Source organism: Gouania willdenowi, chromosome 14, assembly GCF_900634775.1.
Source record: "Gouania willdenowi chromosome 14, fGouWil2.1, whole genome shotgun sequence".
NCBI lineage: Eukaryota > Metazoa > Chordata > Actinopteri > Blenniiformes > Gobiesocidae > Gouania > Gouania willdenowi.
In genome coordinates, this window is record NC_041057.1 from 20,922,166 (window position 1) to 20,944,077 (window position 21,912).

Genomic DNA, 21,912 nt, shown 5'->3' on the forward strand with positions numbered 1-21,912 from the left:
CCCCCTTGTGGTCATAATTGGCTAATAATAATAATTCAAAAAAAGTAGATTAGTATTGTAGATAACTTTATTGGAAATGTACTGTCATGACAAAGAAAATTAAAAAAAAAAAAAAACAGGCAAAAGACACCCGAATATTAGTGCAAAGAAGGAGATAGAATGCGGCAATACAATAATAGAGGCTGTATATGCATATATATATATATATATATATATATATATATATATATATGTATTACAGACGGAGCAGTTAATGAACTGTTTTGCGTTGTGTGATACACATCTATAGGCTACTTAGTAATTATATATTGTATAAAAACTATTAATAGCAGTCCTTGGTCCTTGTTTGTCTAAAATGCAGATTTTTGTCTTCCGCGCCATGATTTGGGCGCCGCGGGTGTCCGATCTTTGAATCATGCGTCGCTCTCCCTCGTCATGGCAACCAGAGCTGTGATTGAAACGTAGACACCAGCTGTGAGTGAGACCCTCCCCACTGCTGCTTCTCCCCCTAAAAGACACCAGCTTCTTTTACAGAATTAGCCGCTTTAAATTCAGTGAGAGAGAGAGAGAGAGAGAGAGAGAGAGAGAGAGAGAGAGAGAGAGAGAGAGAGAGAGAGAGAGAGAGCTCCACGCAAGCGCGTAAAAAAACCGAGATTGGACACCTGATTTGGTGTGTTCGGGTTCGCTGACAGTCCATGTTTGAAAAACCTCCCACCTGGTCACACACGCGCGCGCACTGGGACGCACAGACATGGGTGAAGCGGACAGATTGCGGTGTTGACTTTTTGGAATCGGCGCAGACTTGACGCTACACAGCGGTTACGCATTTCTTTTTCTTCTTCTTCTTCTTCTTCTAACCCCCCCCCCTCTCTCTCTCTCTCTCTCCCTGCGCCTCAGCAGCCTGATAAAAAAAACTCAAATATCTGTGGATGAGGAGACGGAGCTGGGTGCTGTCGGAGAGGGATGAGAGGTGGAGGTGCAGGCGGGAGGGAGGCAGCAGTATGAGGTGTGCTGCTTTTGGAGAAGCCGGAGTAAAACGGACGCCGAGGCGGTGCACTGACGTGAGAGAGGCTGCGACGCGCTGTCTTCCCGAGGAACCCGGACCGCGATTCGGGAAGAGATGGCCTAGTTAAAACTATACTGAGAAATCTATTTCCGAGCCGTTGACAAGACGATCAAAGAGAGTCGTGCTCAGATGGACGAGCCACCCTCCTCCTCCTCCTCCTCATCCTCCTCATCATCATCATCAGCAGGAGCATCATCATCCTAAATCTGATGCATGCGGCGCGTTTTAAGGTAAGACATCTGTTTGCTCACCTTCTCCTAAACGTGACTGTGGGTTTTTTTTCCCACCCCCTCCTATCATGGGCTCCATGTGTTCGCTTTGGTGACTTAGCACATTGCGCATGTTACTCATCTTGACGCACTGTCACAATTGGGGAACGGGATGTCAGTGTGAAATCCTGCTGTCACTTGGTTGCCATAGGACGTTGTTTTGTTTCCTGTGAAGCCGAAGCGTTGGATCGGCCTTTGCCTGTTGATGAGGAATCTCATCTTTACGCGATCTGTCCAATCTGTGCGCACAACATCAGCATCCAGCGGTTTTCCTTTTCCCACCGCTTAGTGTGAACACAGCCAATGGAATCAGCTCCTTATGTATCACATTGGGTACTGCTCTCCATTCTTAAGGTGCATTTATTCTAATAACACTGATGTTTATTTTTTTTTGTTTTTTTTTTTTTAATTTCTTTTCATTATTTTTTTCTTTGCATTTAATTAATGTCAGCTTTATTAGAGCTGCTGTGCTGCAATAGAACCAAACTGAAGCAGTGTGTGTGTGTGTGTGTGTGTGTGCGTGTGTTTGTGTGTGTGTGTGTGTGTGTGACATGCCTTGGACTCAGAAGATGTCCTCCCTAATGAACACACACACACACACACACACACACACACACACATAGATGCAGATAGGATTGTGAATTAAACACACTCTGATGATCCTGGGAAGCCCTCCATTAATATTCAGAGCTGGTTGGGCAGCTCTCAGTTAATGGCAGACAACAGGACCTCTGTTCTGACAGGTCATCGATGACCAATGGTGTATTTTCATTTTAGGGAACAAATAAGTGTGTGTGTGTGTGTGTGTTTCTTCATCTACCCTCGTAGGCTTGGTGCAGACATAGGCAACTTGCGGCCCGGGGGCCACATGCGGCCCTCGCTCTAATTTTGAGCGGCCCTTGAAGTAAATGGGCAAAAAGATACAAAATTACAGAAACATACACGAGACAACGAATACACTAAATGACTCTAAAGACACACAACGGCAACCACAACAACAAGAGAAACAACACTAAATGAGAGAAAAATGGTAAAATTACAAAACAACAACAAAAACATGCTAATTGTCTCATAACACACAAAACAACAACAACAAAAAACGCTAAATGACTTCAAAAACACACATAAAACGACAGTAAAAACAGAAGAAGACAACAGAAAGCTTAAATTGGGAAAGAAAAAAGATCACAAACAAACAAAATAAAACAATAAATTACACCAAAACTGCATTAAATGACAACACAAACATATTGTTCTTCCCTGTATTATTGCTCACATTGGTCTTTATTCTAAATCCTGACATAAATGTTGATAATGTGGCCCTCGGATCAGAAAATCACTTTTTTGTGGCCCCTCTGGGATAACAGTTGCCCACCTCGGGCTCTGTGCGTGCAGTTACAATGAATTGACATTTAAAACACATTGGAAAGTTATGAACTGTTTTTGTAGAGTTTAACACAGTTTTGCATCACTCCTATGGACGGATTGGGGAAATTGATTAGCTTTTTTGGCAGGCATTATGACAGCATCAGGGTAAACAACAGAGCGTGATCCCACACTAAAGACAGTATCTAACTTATTCCAGGAGGCGCTACTGGAGGCATGAAGTTGCAGAAGTATTTCTGGTGTACAGCGTCACCAGATTTTTGTCTCCAATTTGGGTTTTTTGCCTTTCTAACTGCATAAATATGCTAGATACTCATCTGTTGCTACTATTACATGGAAACCTACCAAAGGTCTACAAAACACTTGCAACAGCATCAGCATGTTTGTGGGAGCAGAATTTAACCCAGTGGTTCCTCAATGGTTTCTGTTGCACCCCACTTTAAATAATTAAAAATGTTCAGCCCCCAGTGACCAGTCACAACAAAATGAGTAAAAAAAAAAAAAAAATGGGATTACTCTTCTTCAAAACAAGTAAAAATTTGCAATTACATATTTTTGAACAGTAATGATTAATTTCTTTGAGTTAAAAAAATGTCGTTTTTGCGCCCCCCCCCCCCAGTTTGGGAACCACTGGTTTATCCAGTGCCTGCACACCAATGCTAACATATTTTCCTTTATGTCTCACTTTACTGTCTGACATGTCAAGGTTACACAGTATATTTACCTGTTGCTTTAAAAATATATAATTAACACTCACTGTTTTGTACAGATGGGTGATATTATTGGGCCTATTTAAGCCATAAAATGCAATATTGGATAACATGAGTATTATTTTTTCCACTGATATTAAGAAAAAAAATCGATATGTGCTGTTGTTTATGACAAAACATTAAGAACGAAAACTACACTTTTTCCATTATTAAAGTTGAATAAGTATTCTTATTTTGTACAGATGATGTTTACAGATGATCTTTATGATATTTATGTTTTATTGTGTAATACATCACATTAAAAATAGTTATTGCCATGGAGACATTAAATTTGTGAGGGCGTTCAGTCCATATCATAAATCTAGTGTTGGACAATATTGGACGATCAGATATTGGGGAAAAAAGCTAATATCGGACATCCCTCGTCTTATTGGATTGTTTCATGTCTTTTGTGTGGATTTGTAGCATGTGTCATCAGCTTCACCTGATCTGGCAACAAACACTCTTACCGTTGGATGTTACCATAGTAACGTGATGCAGATGAAATGCAATGCAGTGGACTTATCAGAGCTAATAATGAGGTGGATATACATTTTGCATGTTGGAGAGATGATCCTAAAGTATAAAGTGGCTACAGAAACAATGCTGATATCACTAAATCTGGCAAGAGTCGCATATTTTTTTTGTCTCTTGTTTCCAAGGGATTGATGAATGTTTCTATCCTTTCACCGTCAATTAAAAATGTTTGGAGTTAAATGTACTGCAGTGGCATTATACAACCTTAATGAGCCAAACAGCAAGTGATACTCCAGCCTTAGTTTTATGACAGATTTTCGCCGAGCAAGGTTAGTTTTCCAAGATAAGAGAGAATTGAACTGATGATGGATTAAATAGTAAAAGAAAGGATGGCTGTGTAATGGGTTGGATGACAACAAGAGGGGGAGACTTACAGTCCGGAACCAAACGTGTTCACTCTTAATGTTTAATGATGGATTTTTGGGTGATATGTGGATGATTTTATCCTCAAGTGTTTCATAGGAAATTCTCTCCTTATGCATAAAACCATACGGTATCTAAAGACCAGGGTTGTGAAAATAATTGCCAGGGAGAATGAGCATAAACCTTATTATAAAGAAGTAATTACTCAAAGCTACTTAACTGCTGCACTTTTTTTTGGAAAACCATATTTGGAAAGAAAGTCTAACTTTAATGGAGTTTCCCCAGTTTGGCCCATAACCGGTGATAACACACATTTACTATATGGTTACCAATAAATTGCATGGAAAGGTGTTGTGTATAACATGGCAGCTGAAGAGACTGTCATGGCATTACAGGACTACAGCTCTACTATATCTAACAGTACTTAATGTCTGACGGGTCATAAAAGAGATATTTTTATCCTCACACACACAATGGCTGGCTGCACATTGGTTCTAAAACCTAACTACCATTATATTTTATTTCCATCCATTTAAGTTTGCATATTTTACTTTAGCTTTAGTGCTTTTCTTCCCATCATTTGCTTTTAACACTTCTCTCCCAAAATTCTTCTATCGTACACTTTTGTGCCAAAAAAAAAAAAAAAAAAAAAATACATCTAAATATTTGGATACAAAACACATAATTTTGTTTAGAATTTGCACGAATCATGCAGACAAATACACTGCGTCAATGTGGTTTTTCACCTAAAACCAGAACTTTGAGAAACCTGTCTAGACAAGCGTTATACATACCCACCGTTTGATTATTTCCCTCTCATATCAGAGTCCCCAATGGAGAAAGTGGTAATAAATGTTGCTGTTTGCACAGAAAAACATACGGAATCATGTACCGTGTTCTCTGATGTCCAAATTCAATTCAATGTCTACGTCTTCAACCATGTGTTTTCACTGACATTCTAAGCCTTATATTGATTATTATTGTGCCTTTAGATTTATTTTGTTGTTATGATACTTGAGTCTGTTCGGAACTTTCCAAATGGCTCAATTTAAGTGTGTACCCATTCAATGGAGCACTTACATTTTACATCATGCCATTTTCCCTGACTACATCCGGTTTTATTCTAACTGGCTGCTATTCTTACTGCTGCTTCAAGCTCCCACTTTTACCTTTATTTGACCGCACAACCATATTGAATAAAAGTTTTTAGAAACTCACGGAAAATGCGAAAATAAAAGACAAAAATGTTATTACAATATTGCCTATATTGATATATTTTTATTTTATAGCTTTGTTTATGTTAATACATATATATCATGTCATTACAAATGGAAAAATGTATGTACACATACTACTAAAGCTTTTTTCTGTTTGTATTAAATTGCTTGAAATAAATAAATAAATAAATAGCTTATTTTGAATCAAAATACTGAAATTACTAGACGCTGCTTTTGTTACTTCTCGGAGCAGCAAAAAGTTAGATGGATTTCTGAGTGCGTTCTTATCCAGACCTTCCCCTAAACAAGACACACTACAGAACTCACTCACACATGCTGTCCCTTGCAGGAGAAAAAGCCAAAATGGTGCATATTGTGCAGCTGTTTGTTGATAGACGTGTAATAAATTTAACCCAGAATTGTCTTTCTGGTAGGACTTTATTGAGTCACAAAAAATATCTAAAAATGTATATTGTATATTGGCATTTTGAGAAAAAAATATCGAGATACAAGTTTTGGTCTATTTTGCCCAGCCCTAGTACTAATTAATCAACTTAAAAATTAGTTTTTTGTGTGTGTAGCTGATTAGAATACTTTTAAAAACTTTCCTCGTAATAGGTGAATGAATGTAATAATTTTGGGTGTTTCGTGTGATGGATCGTCTAATGTGAAACGTTGGTGTAACAGAAACATTGTGTCTGACAGTGTGAAAGACGGTTTGCCTAATTACCAACCGACACTTGTTAGAGTCCCCGAATCCTCACAGAAATCCATTTTTTATCGTGTGTAAGACACATCTATCTGTACTTTCTCTTCTACTATGCAAAAGCCCCCGTCTCATTATCTTAACCCGAATCATTCTATTGTATGATTTGTTAATTGTGCAGCTGCTCCAGTGGAGTCATTTGATTTTAATGTGTATGTAAAGAGTGAAATTAGAAAGAATCTAAGGTTAAAACGACCCAGCTCTCCATCCCAATAAGAACGCGGAGGGAGAAAAGCAATGGAATAGCTTGACCTGACCCATTATCCGTGAGCAAAGTAAAGCTGGAGAAAAGCCTGTGCAAATGCCATGGTAACCATCTTGTGTAACCTCCTCTGAACAATCTCACGTAACAGTCATCCATAAGATAAGGCAGGACAAGTGTCATCCTGTCCTCTGAAGCCTGAGAAGAATATCACACCAAAGCCCATTGAAATATCCAGTCATTGAGTGTGTCACCTATTAGCAGCGGAGGCACAGGCCCATTAAACTGCTACACGTGACCTTTCCTGAACACCAAAGTTGCCTCATCCAGCTCACAACGCATTATTCATTAAGCAGCTGTTACCTTTATTTTCCTGATATTTCTTTTGGCGGATGTGGAGCTTCAAAAATGGTGTTTCAGTGTTTGTTATTGTGTGAGGCAGCTGATATACCTTTTTAGAAAGGTCTGAGCTCTGTGAACATGAATGAAATACAGTGTGTATGTCACATTAGGAGACAGGTAGGTGCAGGGTTGGGGTCAATTATAAATGTAATCGCATGATTGCAGGGTTCCTGCGGATCCTTAAAACCTGAAATTAAGGCCTTAATTGTCATTAAAATGTCTCAAATCAGTGTTAAAAATATATATAATTTACCGTAATATCGCGCAATCAAGACAGCAGAACAAACAACAATACAGTGACGTGGTTGCAGCGGGACTCTGTGCAGATGCGCGTCATACTTGTAGCAACTTTTAACGACATAAGGAAATATACATTTAAAGAAAATTGCCTGTCCAACGAAGATTTTTCTTAATGGCTTTTCTTAATGTTTTTAATTGTTTGTATTTTCTGTTGTTTCATAGTTTTCTGGCTTTTTTTTTTGTAGTCATCTTGTGCATTTTGAGTGGTTTTAATTATTTTATTCAGTTTTTTTGGTGTATTTTTGTGTGTTTACTTTGGGAGCCACCAGTAGCACGTCTGCACTAGACACTGGGGAAAAATTGACCCTAACCCGTCTTAAAACGTCTTAAAAAATCTTGAATTTAATTTGACTGAAGCTGTAGGAACCCTGAATTAATAACTAAATACAATTATGGCGTAATTATAATTGTAATTGTAATTTAAAGTTAAGTTGCAGTTTTATTCGTAATAAAATTGAAATTTAGTTTAGATAATTGACTTTGTAATTGTAATTGCCATGAAAATTCTATAAAAAATGTCAGTTATAATTTAATGCTAAACTGCGGTACCATGTTACAGTTCTATGTACCGTACAGTTCTACACATATGTAGTTAACATTATTAAAATATGTTTCTCATGAAGCTTTACCACATTTTACCATTAACAAAAATATCAATTGAGGGGTATACTGACACAAAAAAGGCTCAGGCACCAACACCATGAATATTAAAACCAATATGTTAATTGATTAGGAAGCCTAACATGGTAATCAATAGATAGGAAAGACATTAGATGATAGATGTTTTTTAGTGTATTTTACAGCTGATTTAGAACCCGTTATCATAAGAGATGCTAACAGAGAGCTAACACAAGAGGAATGTACCATGTTAGTTGTGATCGATTGTAATTGAACTTTAGTAATTGATAACGTAATTGTAGTTGACTTTCTGAGGGTAAAAAATAATCACAATTTAATTGTAATTGGAAAAAAAAAATGCAGGTAACTGTAATCATAATCAAATTGTAAATGAACATGGATAATTGAAAACATAATTTTAACTGAAAAATGTCATTGACCCCAACCCTGGGTAGGTGACAGTCAGGTTTTATTTTATTATCTCACTTTGCTGAAAATATGACATGTTCAGATGTACATATTTCAACATTAAAACCAATACCTGTTTAAAGTTGTACCTTATTACTGAGGCCGTACAATCAAAGCATTCCACCAGTAGAGGGTGAATATGACTGTACCGTGTGGTCCAGTGACACATTTTACAAGAAGGTCCCCCAAAATTGTTTGACATCGAGGTCTATCAAAGTGCAGTTCTTTACACAAAAGAGCTAAGTGAGTTTACCGGATCACAAGCGCTGGGCTAAATTGTCGACCACTGCACTGTACTCCTGCAATTCAGTCAGACGCTCACATCAAAGGATTGAGGATGATTTATTGAAAATAGATGTTCAGATGCAGTCTGGAAAAAAAATGCTCAGCGGATGAATCCATGCAGCACAGAGACGTCTGCGTCTGCTACGAGTGGATAGGTGAGGAGAATAAGAAACAAATCTCAGGGGTAAGACTTTGTCTCATTAGCAAAGCCCACTTGTCATTTATTTTTTATTTTAGCGCAGTCTCACAAATTTTGTGACAACGACGCAAAATCCTCTGATTGATTTTTTTGTGTGTGTGATGACATGATTTCTGCACATTTTACCTGCTGCAGGGCACAAAATACTTTCATGTAACGGGACATGTTTTTTCTTAGTGCACCAAATGTTGTTTCTTTAACTTCTGTCATCTTGTGCATTTTAATTGGAGTTAGTCATAACCCTAACCTTGAATGAAGTATTGTAGGATAATGAAATTGCACAAAATAACTTCCAATCGATACATATTGAGTTTAAAAGTCATTTCCGCAGCACAAAAAAAAATACAGAAGTCGTTGTGGCAAGTACGAAAAGGAAAACTATAATAATAACTATAATAATAACTAAAAAAAAAATGGAGGTGAAGAAATTCCATCATATAAGCTCATTTATCTTTAATCAAATATTTTTTATGTAATTTATGCAACATAAGTAACTACTTCCCTACCACTACTACTGTACTACATTACCCATAAGCCACCGCGCTTAAAGGTGCAGGCTCAGGCACAGCTCTTATTTTCCTATTTTTGGGTATTTTCTCATTTTTGGTAATCCAGAACATCACCAAAACTTTTTTTAGATTTCAGCAACTTTATTGCTATTTATTTATTTATTTATTTATTTATTTATACCGTTTATAGATGTTTGCCTTTTTTTATTTACCAGTGACTTTACAGCACTTTTGTTGACAGTATTACTAAAGTTCCTTATTTTAATTTAGTAGTGTTTTGCTTACTTAGTCTTAAATCATATTTTGGATATCGTACTGTAGATATCAATTTTCTTATTTCATTGATTGGCCGACATATCAGCTATCGACCAATATATATATATATATATATATATATACTGTATATATATATATATATATATCTGTAGATACATCAGATTAAAACTCACGTTACTGTAATTGAGTAGCTTTTATAGCTACTTGTACTTTTTTGAGTATGTTTCTAAATCAGTAATTTTACTTGTACTTAAGTATGTGTTAAAAGAAGTAATTTGTTACATTTCTACTCCAAATTATTATTTTTTGTGATTATTTTTTCTTTTCTTTTCATGGTCTCATTGAACACATCGAACATAATCCATATGTTCTTAGTCGTGCCATTTCTGATCAACACCTAACCACTTTCTATGGTTCAGGTTGGGGTTTTTACCTATTACGTTGTTACCCACATTGCACATTTGGCATGGCAGTGTTTTAGAGTTAAAAAAAATCTAGCTATACTTAGATTTTTTTTTATTATCTATATATATACTGTATGCATGGCAACCGTGGGAAGACTTTTTCCCAAAAATAAACTTGGGTGGTGAAAGTAACTAGTAATTTTAAGTACTATAATTACTTGAGCTACTTTGTACTTTTACTTGAGTATTTTATGTATGACTTACTTGAGAACAATTTTAATCAAGTAACAGCACTTCTACTTGAGTAGGATACATCAGTGCTCTTTACACCTCTGCACACCACACATCTATGCACTTCTGCACTGAGCCCCATGCACAGCCCTCTTCAGGAAGCAGCTGCTTCCATTGTACCAAATTGAATAGCAACCTAGCATGTATGTATCGACTCAGTCGAACGAGGATTCTCAATCACAATGTCCTTAGCTGAGGACATTGTCTTTTTTTTTTTTATGTTACTAGACAGGCAAAATGACAGGCAGCTATAGTAGATCCTGGACCTGATGCATGGCTTGTGATTATATTAGCCAATGTTATGATTGTTGCCAAACACGGCGCACCTGCTCTCCCACACATACAGCTTGGTATTTTCATTAGTCTCCATTTGTGACTGAATCTCTTTGGTAGAGCAGTGCAGGCTATATCCCATCTGTGTGTCCTCTATCATACTGCATGAGGTGAAAAAGTCCTTTATTACGACCGTGAGCAAATTGTTACGATATTAATCTGTTCTGGGAACTCGTTGGATTATGGCAGACTGTAATAATACTTGATTATCAGCACAAGTTGTATTTAAAACCTAATTCCTACAGGCTGTGGGTCTTTATGTTGTGTATTACATCAAAAGATGATGCGTCCTCGCGGCTCATGGATGGATGTTTTTTCCTTTATTTCCCTACAGCAGCTCACATTGAATTTTTTTTTCTTTTGCAAATCAGTAACAAACAGTAGATGTAGCTGCAATTAGATCTGAGACAAGTGCCACTGACGACAGGCTGCACACACTTCTAAACTCCTTGGCAACGTAACCTCCTGCTGTTGTGTGAAAACCTACTTGTTCCATGAGTGGTATGAAATCAGATTGTGACCGTGTGTGATGGTGAAAAGCCGGTTATAGTGTGGGCTGTTGATTAGGACAATGTTTGGCTGCTTTGTTCGCCATTTGTTCTCCTATTGTTTTTTCTTTTAGAAAAGAGAAGTTTTACTTTAGATGTTATTTCCTTTTATTTAACACTTCTGGTTGTTGGCATTGGTTTGATATTTCAAATAAGCCATTCATCAATACTGTAGGAGTGATTATACTCATATACCTTGGCGGAGTAATTCTCTTGAGAGACAGTCAGCGTACTGACAATAAACATTAAATGAAGTCAACTTGAATTGTTTTTTTTTTTTTGCGCAATAAAAGCACACGTTTGTTTGTTTTAATTGGTTTTGACTTGAGAATGATTTTCCGGATCTTCCCATTTATATTTTCCATTAATTTGTAGATTATTGTTTTGTTTAAGATAGCTAGTGGCTATTTGACACTTTAAAAACATATATTTTTAGTTTTTATTGGATTTATTGATGTTATTTTTTTAAGGCCCTTTTTGTTCAGCTGTAGAATATTCTTATGTTTAAGGTTAAAACTTCTGGTTAAAAATAAATGGGTCAGTTTTTCTCTTATGTACTGTTAACTATCTCTTATCTACTCTTGGTCAAGCCTTTTCTAACATTCCACACTATAAAATAAGTCATAAAAGTATGTTTGATTCGTGCTGATATCGATATTAGGGGTGTCCCGATCCGATATCGAGATCCGATATCGGTCCGATATTAGTCTGAAAACGAATATCGGATTCAAATTTGAATTCGATAATTTCAAATTTTGGATTTTTTTTATTTGTCTTATTCACTTGTATAATACTGTAGATATTATGTTGAATGTTCTACATTATGTAACCAATTGGGTAATAATAAATGGGTCAGTTTTTCTCATACCTACTGTTGCTAACTATTTTTCTCTGTTTGAGTGACATCACTTGATCAAGCCTTTTCTAACATTGCACACTACAAAATAAGAGAGAGAGAGAAAAAAACTAATTAATTAAAAAAAGTATGTATGATTCATGCTGATATTGGATCAATATTGTATTGGCCGATACGCAAGGCTGCAATATCGGTATCATATCGGAAATGAAAAAGTTGTATCGGGACATCCCTAATTGATATCGGCCAACATGCAATGCTGCATAATCGGTATCGTATCGGAAGTGAAAAAGTTGGATCGGGACCCCTTAGTGGGTGTGTTATAGACTCACCAAGAGATGGTTTATAGGACATACGGAACCTTCAATAATTCAATAGGTATATATTTCTGTGGAGCTTTTTTTTGTCAGTTTTACGGAAGCTCCAGCAACCATAAATAAATTGACAGCGGTGTGCACTAGTGGTACTATTGGTTAGCAGTCAATCATTTCTGCTGAAGCAGTCAGTTGTGGGTAGATGTGAAGCTCCGTAGAGTTCACTAAATTAGCAAGATTTCCCTTAATGGATGCATTTGAACGCAGAGACACCAGCAGCAGGAGTTTTTTTTTTTATTTTTTCCAGCCAATCTTCTGACATTGTTGCATTGCTGGCAGCTCTGAGCTTTTGTTTTTGATGATGCAAAATACGAAACAATTGCATCTCGTTCCGTCAATGCCTGCTTCACCTCTGGGTGATTGGTGTTCCTGTATACAGTGACAAATAATCCAGCTTCATCTTGCCTTTCTCACACAAAGCACAAATTTAAAAGTCTCCTAAGGGCTGGGTTCCCTAGTTTAATGTACATGAAACCTGACTTTCACCCTTTCAGCCTATCGGGCTTTGTTCAGCGTGAGTCTCTCTGAACCGTGAATGCGATTGGCAGAAATTGTTGGCTATCCCTGTCCCTATAAACGCCCAGTCAGGATGGATCACACTCACATCAGCGTATGTTAATACCTGGCAGCCAGCGTTTCTGCATCAGAATATAATATGCAGTTGTTGCTCATTCGTGAGAACAAATACAGAGAATGATGCTCCAAAGTATACTGTACGTTTTGAAGGAAAAATATGCTTCTTTTGATTACTGCGTTAAAAGAATTATTTTTGCCTCCAGAACTGGTTAATACATTTTTACATTATCACTAAGTAGAGCCTCCGATTTTCTGTTTCAGAAATACCCAAATTCCTCTTCAGGGCTTACCCATTTGATTCACGTTATACTTTTCCATTTCCTTTCCTGTTCATTGTCTATTAAACTTCCCTAAATCATAGCAAACATGCTGAACAAGGTTAATAAAGTCAACTACTGTTATTAATTTGACATTTTATGTGCTTTAGATGATTTACAAAAAACAAAATGGTCACACTCAAATCACGCAACATTAAATCGCAAGAGCGACGTTATCCGCACTGCTAGACCCGCAGCTACCCGTTTAATGGAAACCTTCCATAGTAATGCAACAAGGCATTATTTATGAAACCTTTAAATACTGTCAACCAGCAAATCACCGTCACATTTTGGACGAAACCCCACAAGCCGTGTGATTGTAGATGCTTCTGTCGTGATTTATCACCAGGTAAAATGACCACCAGTTCAACTAATACACCAATATCACAACACAATTCAGATGAAGCTCTGCATTCATTTTCAATCACAGGATAACATGATTACTATTTAATCCTTTACATAATTGAACAAAATTATGGGGTGGTATTGTGACATATTATGACACTTTCAAGACATTCAGTCACCAGTTTTTCACTGAAAAATAACATGTAAATGTGTGATATTGTCCAAAAACATGCATGTGAGGCATTTCTAAGTCATGTTGTGGCCCTGTTTTAAAATTTCTTTTTCCATGTCAGATTGATTTTTTTCTATTTCAGTACGTGAAATCTCTTTTCCTCTTCTATTTTCCACAGACATGGAAAATTGGGAACCTTAAAGCTGATATCCGGAGTTTCTGAGAAACGTCTCGATGTCCCGCCCTAAACAGCTGCACTTCCTCCTGCTGCCTCTCCCAATTTACCAGAAGCCACGCCTCTACTTTTCTGCACGCGCATCGCGGAACATAAGAAGGTTGCATCGGGTCGCATTAATATACTGTAGGTGTATGGGTCAGATAAAAACCAAAATCATATTTACCTGTTTGCTGTTGTGACGCGCTGCCTTGATTCCGTGCACAGTTCCGCGTTCACTTTGATTGACAGACTCAAAAACAGGAAGTCTGAACGTACTCGGCAATCGTGTCCATTTGTATAAGGGTCTATAGGACGAAGGCGGGACTTATACTGTATAGATTAATGTACAGTATATGAATGACCACTGGCAGTAAACCATAGTAAAAGACTAGTTAGGTTTTTTTTTTTTCATTTCAAAAGAATCATACATAAACATAGATTTCTCAGAAACTCCAGATATCAGCTTGAAGCTGATTTGTTCATTTGAGCCAGGTCTTGGGATTTTCCCCTAAAATACATAAAAAAATAGATATATATTTTTAGTTTTTAATTAAAGTCCTGTTTCTTACATGAAATTTCATTTTTTTAAGCCTGGAGGTGAGCCAGGGCACAGAAAGTCTTAAAGAACACTGCTCTAAAAAAATATCTCATCTTGGCACGAATCAAAGTGTTTATAACGTGTGTGTATAATGTTTTCAAAGACTATAAAATTGTCAGAGACTGTCGTCAGTCTAGAAGTCCAACAAGACTGAATAAACACCAGTAAATAAAGGAAAAACATCCCAAAAAGCATCATTTGTCATGCTTGGAATCTCCTGCTGATAGTGTAGGAGTTGCTGCATTTATACACATACAAAGACACTTTGGGTTCTTTTCAGAGGGAACGTAATGGTGTGTTGCCAAAGTGGGGGGTATAAGCACTATACGGGTTTTCCCAGGCTTTCAGAAAACATTTAAATTATTAATTTGTTTGGATACTCAGAAAACAGCTGGACTGCAGTGCATTACCAGAGCACAGTTAGGGAGCTGGGTTTCAGCAGCAGGGAAGGACACAAACTAAACAAACAAAAACATGCAAACCAAGTGGGTGCCATGTCTGAGTAGAAAAAGAGCCATTACATCAGTAAATGTGAGACGTTATGATGCTCTCAAGGTATAACAAAATACCTTCAAGCAAATGCCGTCTATCTTTTCAGTCTAATTTTAGGCCTGTTATGTCTCTGAATGTTTTTAGAGTTATCAGTTAAAACAGAATCATCTCAAATAGATCTGAACAGAAATGAGAAATCAGACGTTGAAATTGGCCGTCGGCGCAGCATTTGGATGCCGCTATCAGCCTCCAGCTGAACAAGGAAGGAACCTTAAAACGAGGACGTCTATACGCTACCATTGGAATGATGAAAGCATCATGAAATCAGTTGGAGCACTTCCTTGAATAATCATTATGTCACATGTTTGTCAAACATGGCAACCTCCACAAACGTGTGTTTAAAGTTGAATTATTCCGTAAACCTGACTTTTGAATTGTAAGAAGTTAAGTTCATAAAGCACATTTGCCATTTTTCTCCCATGGTAATATATATATATTTTTATATGTTATAGAACATTTAATTTATTTTTAATCAAATAATTTCATTCATTTTCCTTCGTACAAATGCTAAATTTAAAATAACACCATTATTAGTATTAGCACCGTATTAGTTCTACTGGTATTACAGCTCTTGTGTCCAGTATCTTTCAGTACACTCATTTTAACACCACCAAGCAAATAAAACATTCAAATTTGTATTTATTTACATATATTTAAGTCAATTTTGGATCAAAACGACTCACTCTGCACCTATTACATTATTGAACCTCCTCAGATGTCATCACACATTAGGTTATGGAATCCAGCTCTCCAAAACAATGTAAATAAATGACAATTCATTCAGTTTGTTTGCTTCAATATAGATCAAACATAAAACCCCAACATTCCAAGATTCCCCTGAAGCACTGATGGACATTAATTATATTGCTTTCATAATATTTAGCAAGATGACAAACAAAATGTCAGTATTGTATCACATTTAAGATATTTTTCATTGTCAGTTTTGAGTTTTTTGCCCATTTTCACACGGATAAAGTTGAAATCCTATTATATTTTTGTTTATTTAACTTCATTAATGATACACATTCACAAAATTATATAATGTGTGCGCGTAAATGGGGTAACGCGAGCACTTAAAAGCATGCAAATAAAATGATTAGATTTGCTGAAATTGATGCCGGTGCTGTTCTCATGCATTATTGCCCCCTATGGTCACAGATTTTGGTGCATAACTACTCTGTATGTATTCATGCACTTGTATAAAACTTTTAAGCATTCATTCCATAAAACTGTTTATGTGCTTACGTACAATTTTAACATGAGCACTACGTCGCTGAGAAAGTTCCTTTTCTACGTTTTCCTCGAATACATTAACATCTTAAAGCTGATATCCCGAGTTTCTGAGAAACGTCTCGATGTCCCGCCCTCAACAGCTCCACTTCCTCCCCATACCTATGCAATCTACCAGAAGCCACACCTCTAATTTTCTGCACGCACATCGCAGAACATAACAAGGTCACATCGGGTCGCATTGATATAGGTCTATGGGTCAGGTAAGAGCCAAAATCATATTTACCTGTTTGCTGTTGTGACGTGCGGCCTTGTTTCCGTGCACACTTTGATTGACAATCTCAAAAACAGGAAGTGGAAGCCTATTGGCTGGGTGATCACGTCGATCGTTTCCATTTGCATAGGGGTCTATAGGACGAAGGAGGGACTTATATACATTAATGTATATGAATGTCCACTGGCAGTAGACCATAGTAAAAGACTAGTTAGGTATTTTTTTGCATTTCAAAAGAATCATACATAAACATAGATTTCTCAGAAACTCCGGATATCAGCTTTAATATACAGTCTACTGTATTGTTGACTTTTCTGCTGTTTTTATCGTGAAATACTGTAACTCCTCCTACTCGATCTATGACATGAAGTTGCTTCTCTCTCCTCCTGGTCCCACAGCTCTCTAAGCTCAGTGAGAATTACCGAGTCGATGTGCTGTATGCGGTTATTCACGCGTGCCTTGTTTTATTTTTGCACTCACACGACGATATGTGAATGTGTGAAGCAGAAGCAGGTGTGGATGACATATGTCGCACAATGTCGGCGCAATCCTTTAAGGTGTTGCACTTTTCCACATGGGACAACCGGCAACTGAGTATCTAGAACTACGACGCTTTCAGTGGAAGTAAAAGAAAGGGAAAATACTAAAATTAAATAGTTTCAAACCTGCATTTTAGGAGTATGACACATATAATTCAGTTAGGCTTTTACACTCAGCTCAAATGATGGTGATTTTACCCATAAGGAGAGCCTTTGATTGGACTGGAGGCAGTTTGCATTGATAAGAACTGGGCATGGAAAATTACTGTGAAATGTCAGGCCATCTTTGTTGACTTATTGTTGTTTTCTTGAATTCTGCTGACAAAGCAGAGTTCAGTGTGCTGAAGCCTCATTATTCTGAATGCTGTTTAAATGATTCTGCCCTTAAAACAAGGACTTTTTCCTGGTAGAAGTCACTCTTTTGACACTGCTGCAGTTATCCAGTGTTTGACCAAATATGTCGCGATATTAATTCAGACTTAATGAAACGTAGGCCTGTCAGTGATCATTTATAATAGTACTATAAACTGACAATAGTTGAATTATTTAGTGCATCGCTGACATAAATGTGGACTATTTTTTTTTCTTCAAAGAAAACACTTTACTTGCAGTTTTATACACAAGGCTGATATTATCCTGTCATCATCTGTCATTAGCATGAATAAGATGTCATGAAAGCTGTCATTAAGTCTCATTTGCTAAATTATGACACCTTTAGAGTAGGGCTGGGCAATTTTGCTCACATCGCGCTAAGGTAACCCACAAGGACGGAACGTGAAAAAGTATGAAAAAACTGAAAAATACGAAATAAATAAAATAAAATATTATTATTATTTTTTTAACTCAAATTTGCAAAAATAAAAATATTTTTTATGTACAAATTTGATAAATTGATTAAATCGATTTTTTTTGGAGCTATGTTGGCATTTTTTGTGTTAGGTGGAGGGATCTAGTGGGGTTAGGATAATGAACAACACTTAATGACAGCCTTCATGACACCTTATTCATGCTAATGACAGGTGTCATGCCATAATGTCAGCCTTCATGTATAAAACTTCAAGTAAAGTGTTACCGAAAATTCACTAGTTTTCTAATTTGCACATTGTTTATTACAACTCCATAAACACTTAATAATATGTTTTTTCCAAAACTTTGGCAACATTTGAAATTTTCGTGATCACTTGATCAAATAGAGCAGTGGTTTTTAACCTTCTTCGATATACTGAAACCTCCAAGCTGATTTCTTCAAAATGTAATTATTTTATTTGGATACACATGTAATTTAATTTTATTTTATTTTTTGTTCAAAATGCTTTTCATTTTTAGGAAATCATATTTGATATTAAAATGTAACGTGGTTATCATAGTTTATCTTTTAACAAACTAGTTCATCATGGAATTGTATTTTTACTGTGTCCACTGAAATAGAGGGTTATTGCATTTAAAACACGCAGACCTTCACCATGCAGCAAATCTCTTCTTTGCCAGATATTAACAGTTATTGGGACCAGTGCTCCTGATCATACAACCATGATCATTCACACTTTAAAGGCTTGGAAGACGTTTATTTCCAAATTAATAACGATACCGTCAGTGCTTAATTTGTAAATCATGAGGTCCTGGAACAAATGCTGGGTGTTGTTCTGGCAGTAAGAGAAAGACAAAAATGTCACGGAATGCGTTTTTTAAAGCACTTTTTGCTAACTAAATTGGCTAATAATATCACGTGAACACAAGCAACCAATTAACCTAAATGTTTAATGAGAGAATAACGAATCAGCCTTAAAGAAGCACGGACAATCGCCGGTTACGGAGCGCATCTGTCTCCACCATGTTTCAGCACCAAGGACAGCGAAAAATCAGCGCACAAAGGTCACTCAACTTTTAAAACACAAAAAGCCACAAATACAAAATATTTACAAACATTTACACCCATAACTCCTCTTATAAATCAGCAGCACAGCAGAAAATAAAAATACAATGCGTGCTTACCTTTTATTTGTCAAAACAGCCAAAAAAACTTTGTATCATGGCAACTTTTTTACATATTTCACAGCCGAGGCCTTTCCACTCTTCACTTCCTTCCCTCCTGTTTCCCCACTTTTCATCTAAATATGGGGTGCTGCGCTTGTGGTGACCCACAGTTCTCCTTCCATTGTTCCACTGTTCCATGTTATATGCGATTGTCTTTTCAGGTTTCTTGGACGGGATGAAACTGAAACAAAATTTCTTTGCTCTGTTGCTCTGTAATGCTGCGTTCACACCGGATGCGTCACGAAATGTTCCTGCCACCAGAATACATACAAAGCCAATGGATAGAAGCGTCCCAGAGGCGAAATCTTTCCTGTGGAGCGGTGCGGTTCGATCCGCACGTCAAGAGCATTGGCCGTGCGAGCGCACTCCCGCTTTTTCGTCATATGTGTCTTTGTTGACGATGACGTCAGGCCGTTTTGCTTCAGACGCGCATGTGAAGCGAATGGGTCAGTTTTTGATCCGGCGAAAACCTGCCGTACGTTTCGTGCGGTAGATGTATCTGGTGCCGCACATGTGCAATGACAAATAAAGATTGATTGATTGATTGATTGATTGCCTTGTAGCAGCTCATCTTGGCTTTGAACTGAGCCTCAGTCTCAATGTCCATATCAGAACTTTCACCATCGACTCCTTCTCTTCTCTCTGGTCCTGAGACCTCCTCATGTCCCTTGGATAGATCTCCTCCTGTGTGCTGTCTCTTGGAGGCATGTTCTCCTGCATTAGCATCATCGCTACAGGTGCTACTCGCTACGCTAACTGCTGCTGTGCTGCTCTCCTCCGCGATTTCCACAGAAACAACCTTTACCTCATGCTTAGCTTCACTTATTGGGTTAAAAAAAAAGCTATTTACATCCAACTGCTTGCTTTCTTTTTGTTTGCCATTGTCTACTGTCTTCCAAGCTGAGAGAGAAACTGTTTTGGGCCAAAATCACACTTGAGATGTAGCGTGGGCGTGGCTTGACTTTGTTATATGGACTTTTCTCTCTCACTCGTGCTCTGTTTTTACACTTTGTGTGTGCAGTGACATTTCCAGTGATTTCAACTCAATAAAAGACACAGCTGTCCACGTATAATACTTCAAAAACTAATCAAAACACCTGAAAGCAAATGAGATGCTGGAAAATAAATACATACATAAAAAATGAGGCGCTGGATCCAATCCGGCTCAAATTAAGCTCTACATACAGTAGGTCCAAACGTATGTGCATCACCAATGCACAATCTGGGTCAGATCCAATTGAAACTTTGTGCGGTAATTGAGAAACCAACCTTACATAACAGAGTCAAATTTCATAAATATAGGTCTATTACAAACCAAGATATACATTTTTGAAATTTTGTCCATGATGAGATATTTTTTAAACTCATCCATCCGGAGCCTAAACAAAATTTAATAGAATGTTCCACAGTACAAGGTCTATCTTTGGTTAAAATTATGTCAATTATGCCTTTATGTATTTTTGACCTAATCCTGCTAAAAGACAAACAAATAAATAAATGCTGTTAAAGATATTACTTCCTGGGCAGAATTATCAAAGAAGGTCAGCAATATGTGAGGAAATATAGAAAACATGTGAAATCAGACTTTTTTTGCACCAATAAGTAAAGTTATTGCCTCCGTAAAAAAAAAAAAAATACACTTTTCCTTCCCAACGCTTTATAAAATCATCAAAACCAAACACTTTCCTTTCAATGCTCAAATTACATCGGTTTGCATTGAAATGAGAAACTTTATGTGATGATTGTGCAGTCAAAGTGTGGGTGCAAAGACATGTTTAAAATACATAGTTTAAAAGCAGCTGATCCAGTGAAATGTGAAGCGGTGGTGGGTGGGGGGGCTACCTTAGATCACTGATTCTAAGATGTGCAATAGTGTAACAACAGAGCAGATGAGACTACAAAGCCTCGGGCAGAGACAATGAGGTCAAAACAGCGAAGAGTTTGAACCCTCCAGCTCAGAACCCAAGACGGGTCATGAATTGAAACCTCCCTGAAATAAGCTGATATGACCGTGCCTATTCTATGTTCGCTTTTTCCACCATAATACTTTAAAGGATGGCTGAAGCCTATTGCTAGATTATATAAAATTGTGTAACTTCAATATGATCAGCAGAGGCCTTATAACCGTGGGCCCAAAAATGGGGAGGGACTGACCAAGGACCAATAGTAGAGCAGATACAACATTTAATAGCAGCTTCTGATGGATCATATCAGTATATAACAGAAGGAAAGAGTAAGCATTAAGTCCCTTTTTTATGAAATTATAAAAAAAAAAAACAACAGATACATGATTTTTAACATTTTTACGATTGCATATTAGGGCCACATTAAAATAAAAAAAAATAACCTGGGCACTACGAGATTGAAGTCATATTATTTAGAGGAAAAAAAGTTGTAATTTTATGAGAATAAAGTCGTATCCTAATAAAATCCTAATTTTATGAGATTATAGTCATAACATTTAATGATTAAAGTCATAATATGTTTAGAAAAAAATACTCTAATTTTATGAGAATAAAGTCGTATCCTAATAAAATCCTAATTTTATGAGATTATAGTCATAACATTTAATGATTAAAGTCATATTATTTCAAGATTAAAGTCACCCCAAATGGCCCCTCGGGGACAATAAAGATTTTC

The 21,912-nt window shown here is 37.0% G+C and overlaps 1 protein-coding gene across 2 annotated transcripts in view; it reads left to right on the plus strand.

The window, feature by feature from the left end:
- Window positions 1-686: 686 nt before the first annotated feature.
- Window positions 687-21,912, plus strand: part of nlgn2b (neuroligin 2b) — a 92,808-nt gene continuing 71,582 nt past the window's right edge. The window contains exon 1 of one of the 2 annotated variants that reach the window (XM_028466017.1): window positions 687-1,296. The gene's annotated coding sequence lies outside the window, so the exon portion shown is untranslated. Of the gene's footprint in view, window positions 1,297-14,121; window positions 14,190-21,912 lie in introns of those variants that run through there. The other variant, XM_028466016.1, reaches the window with a different exon arrangement.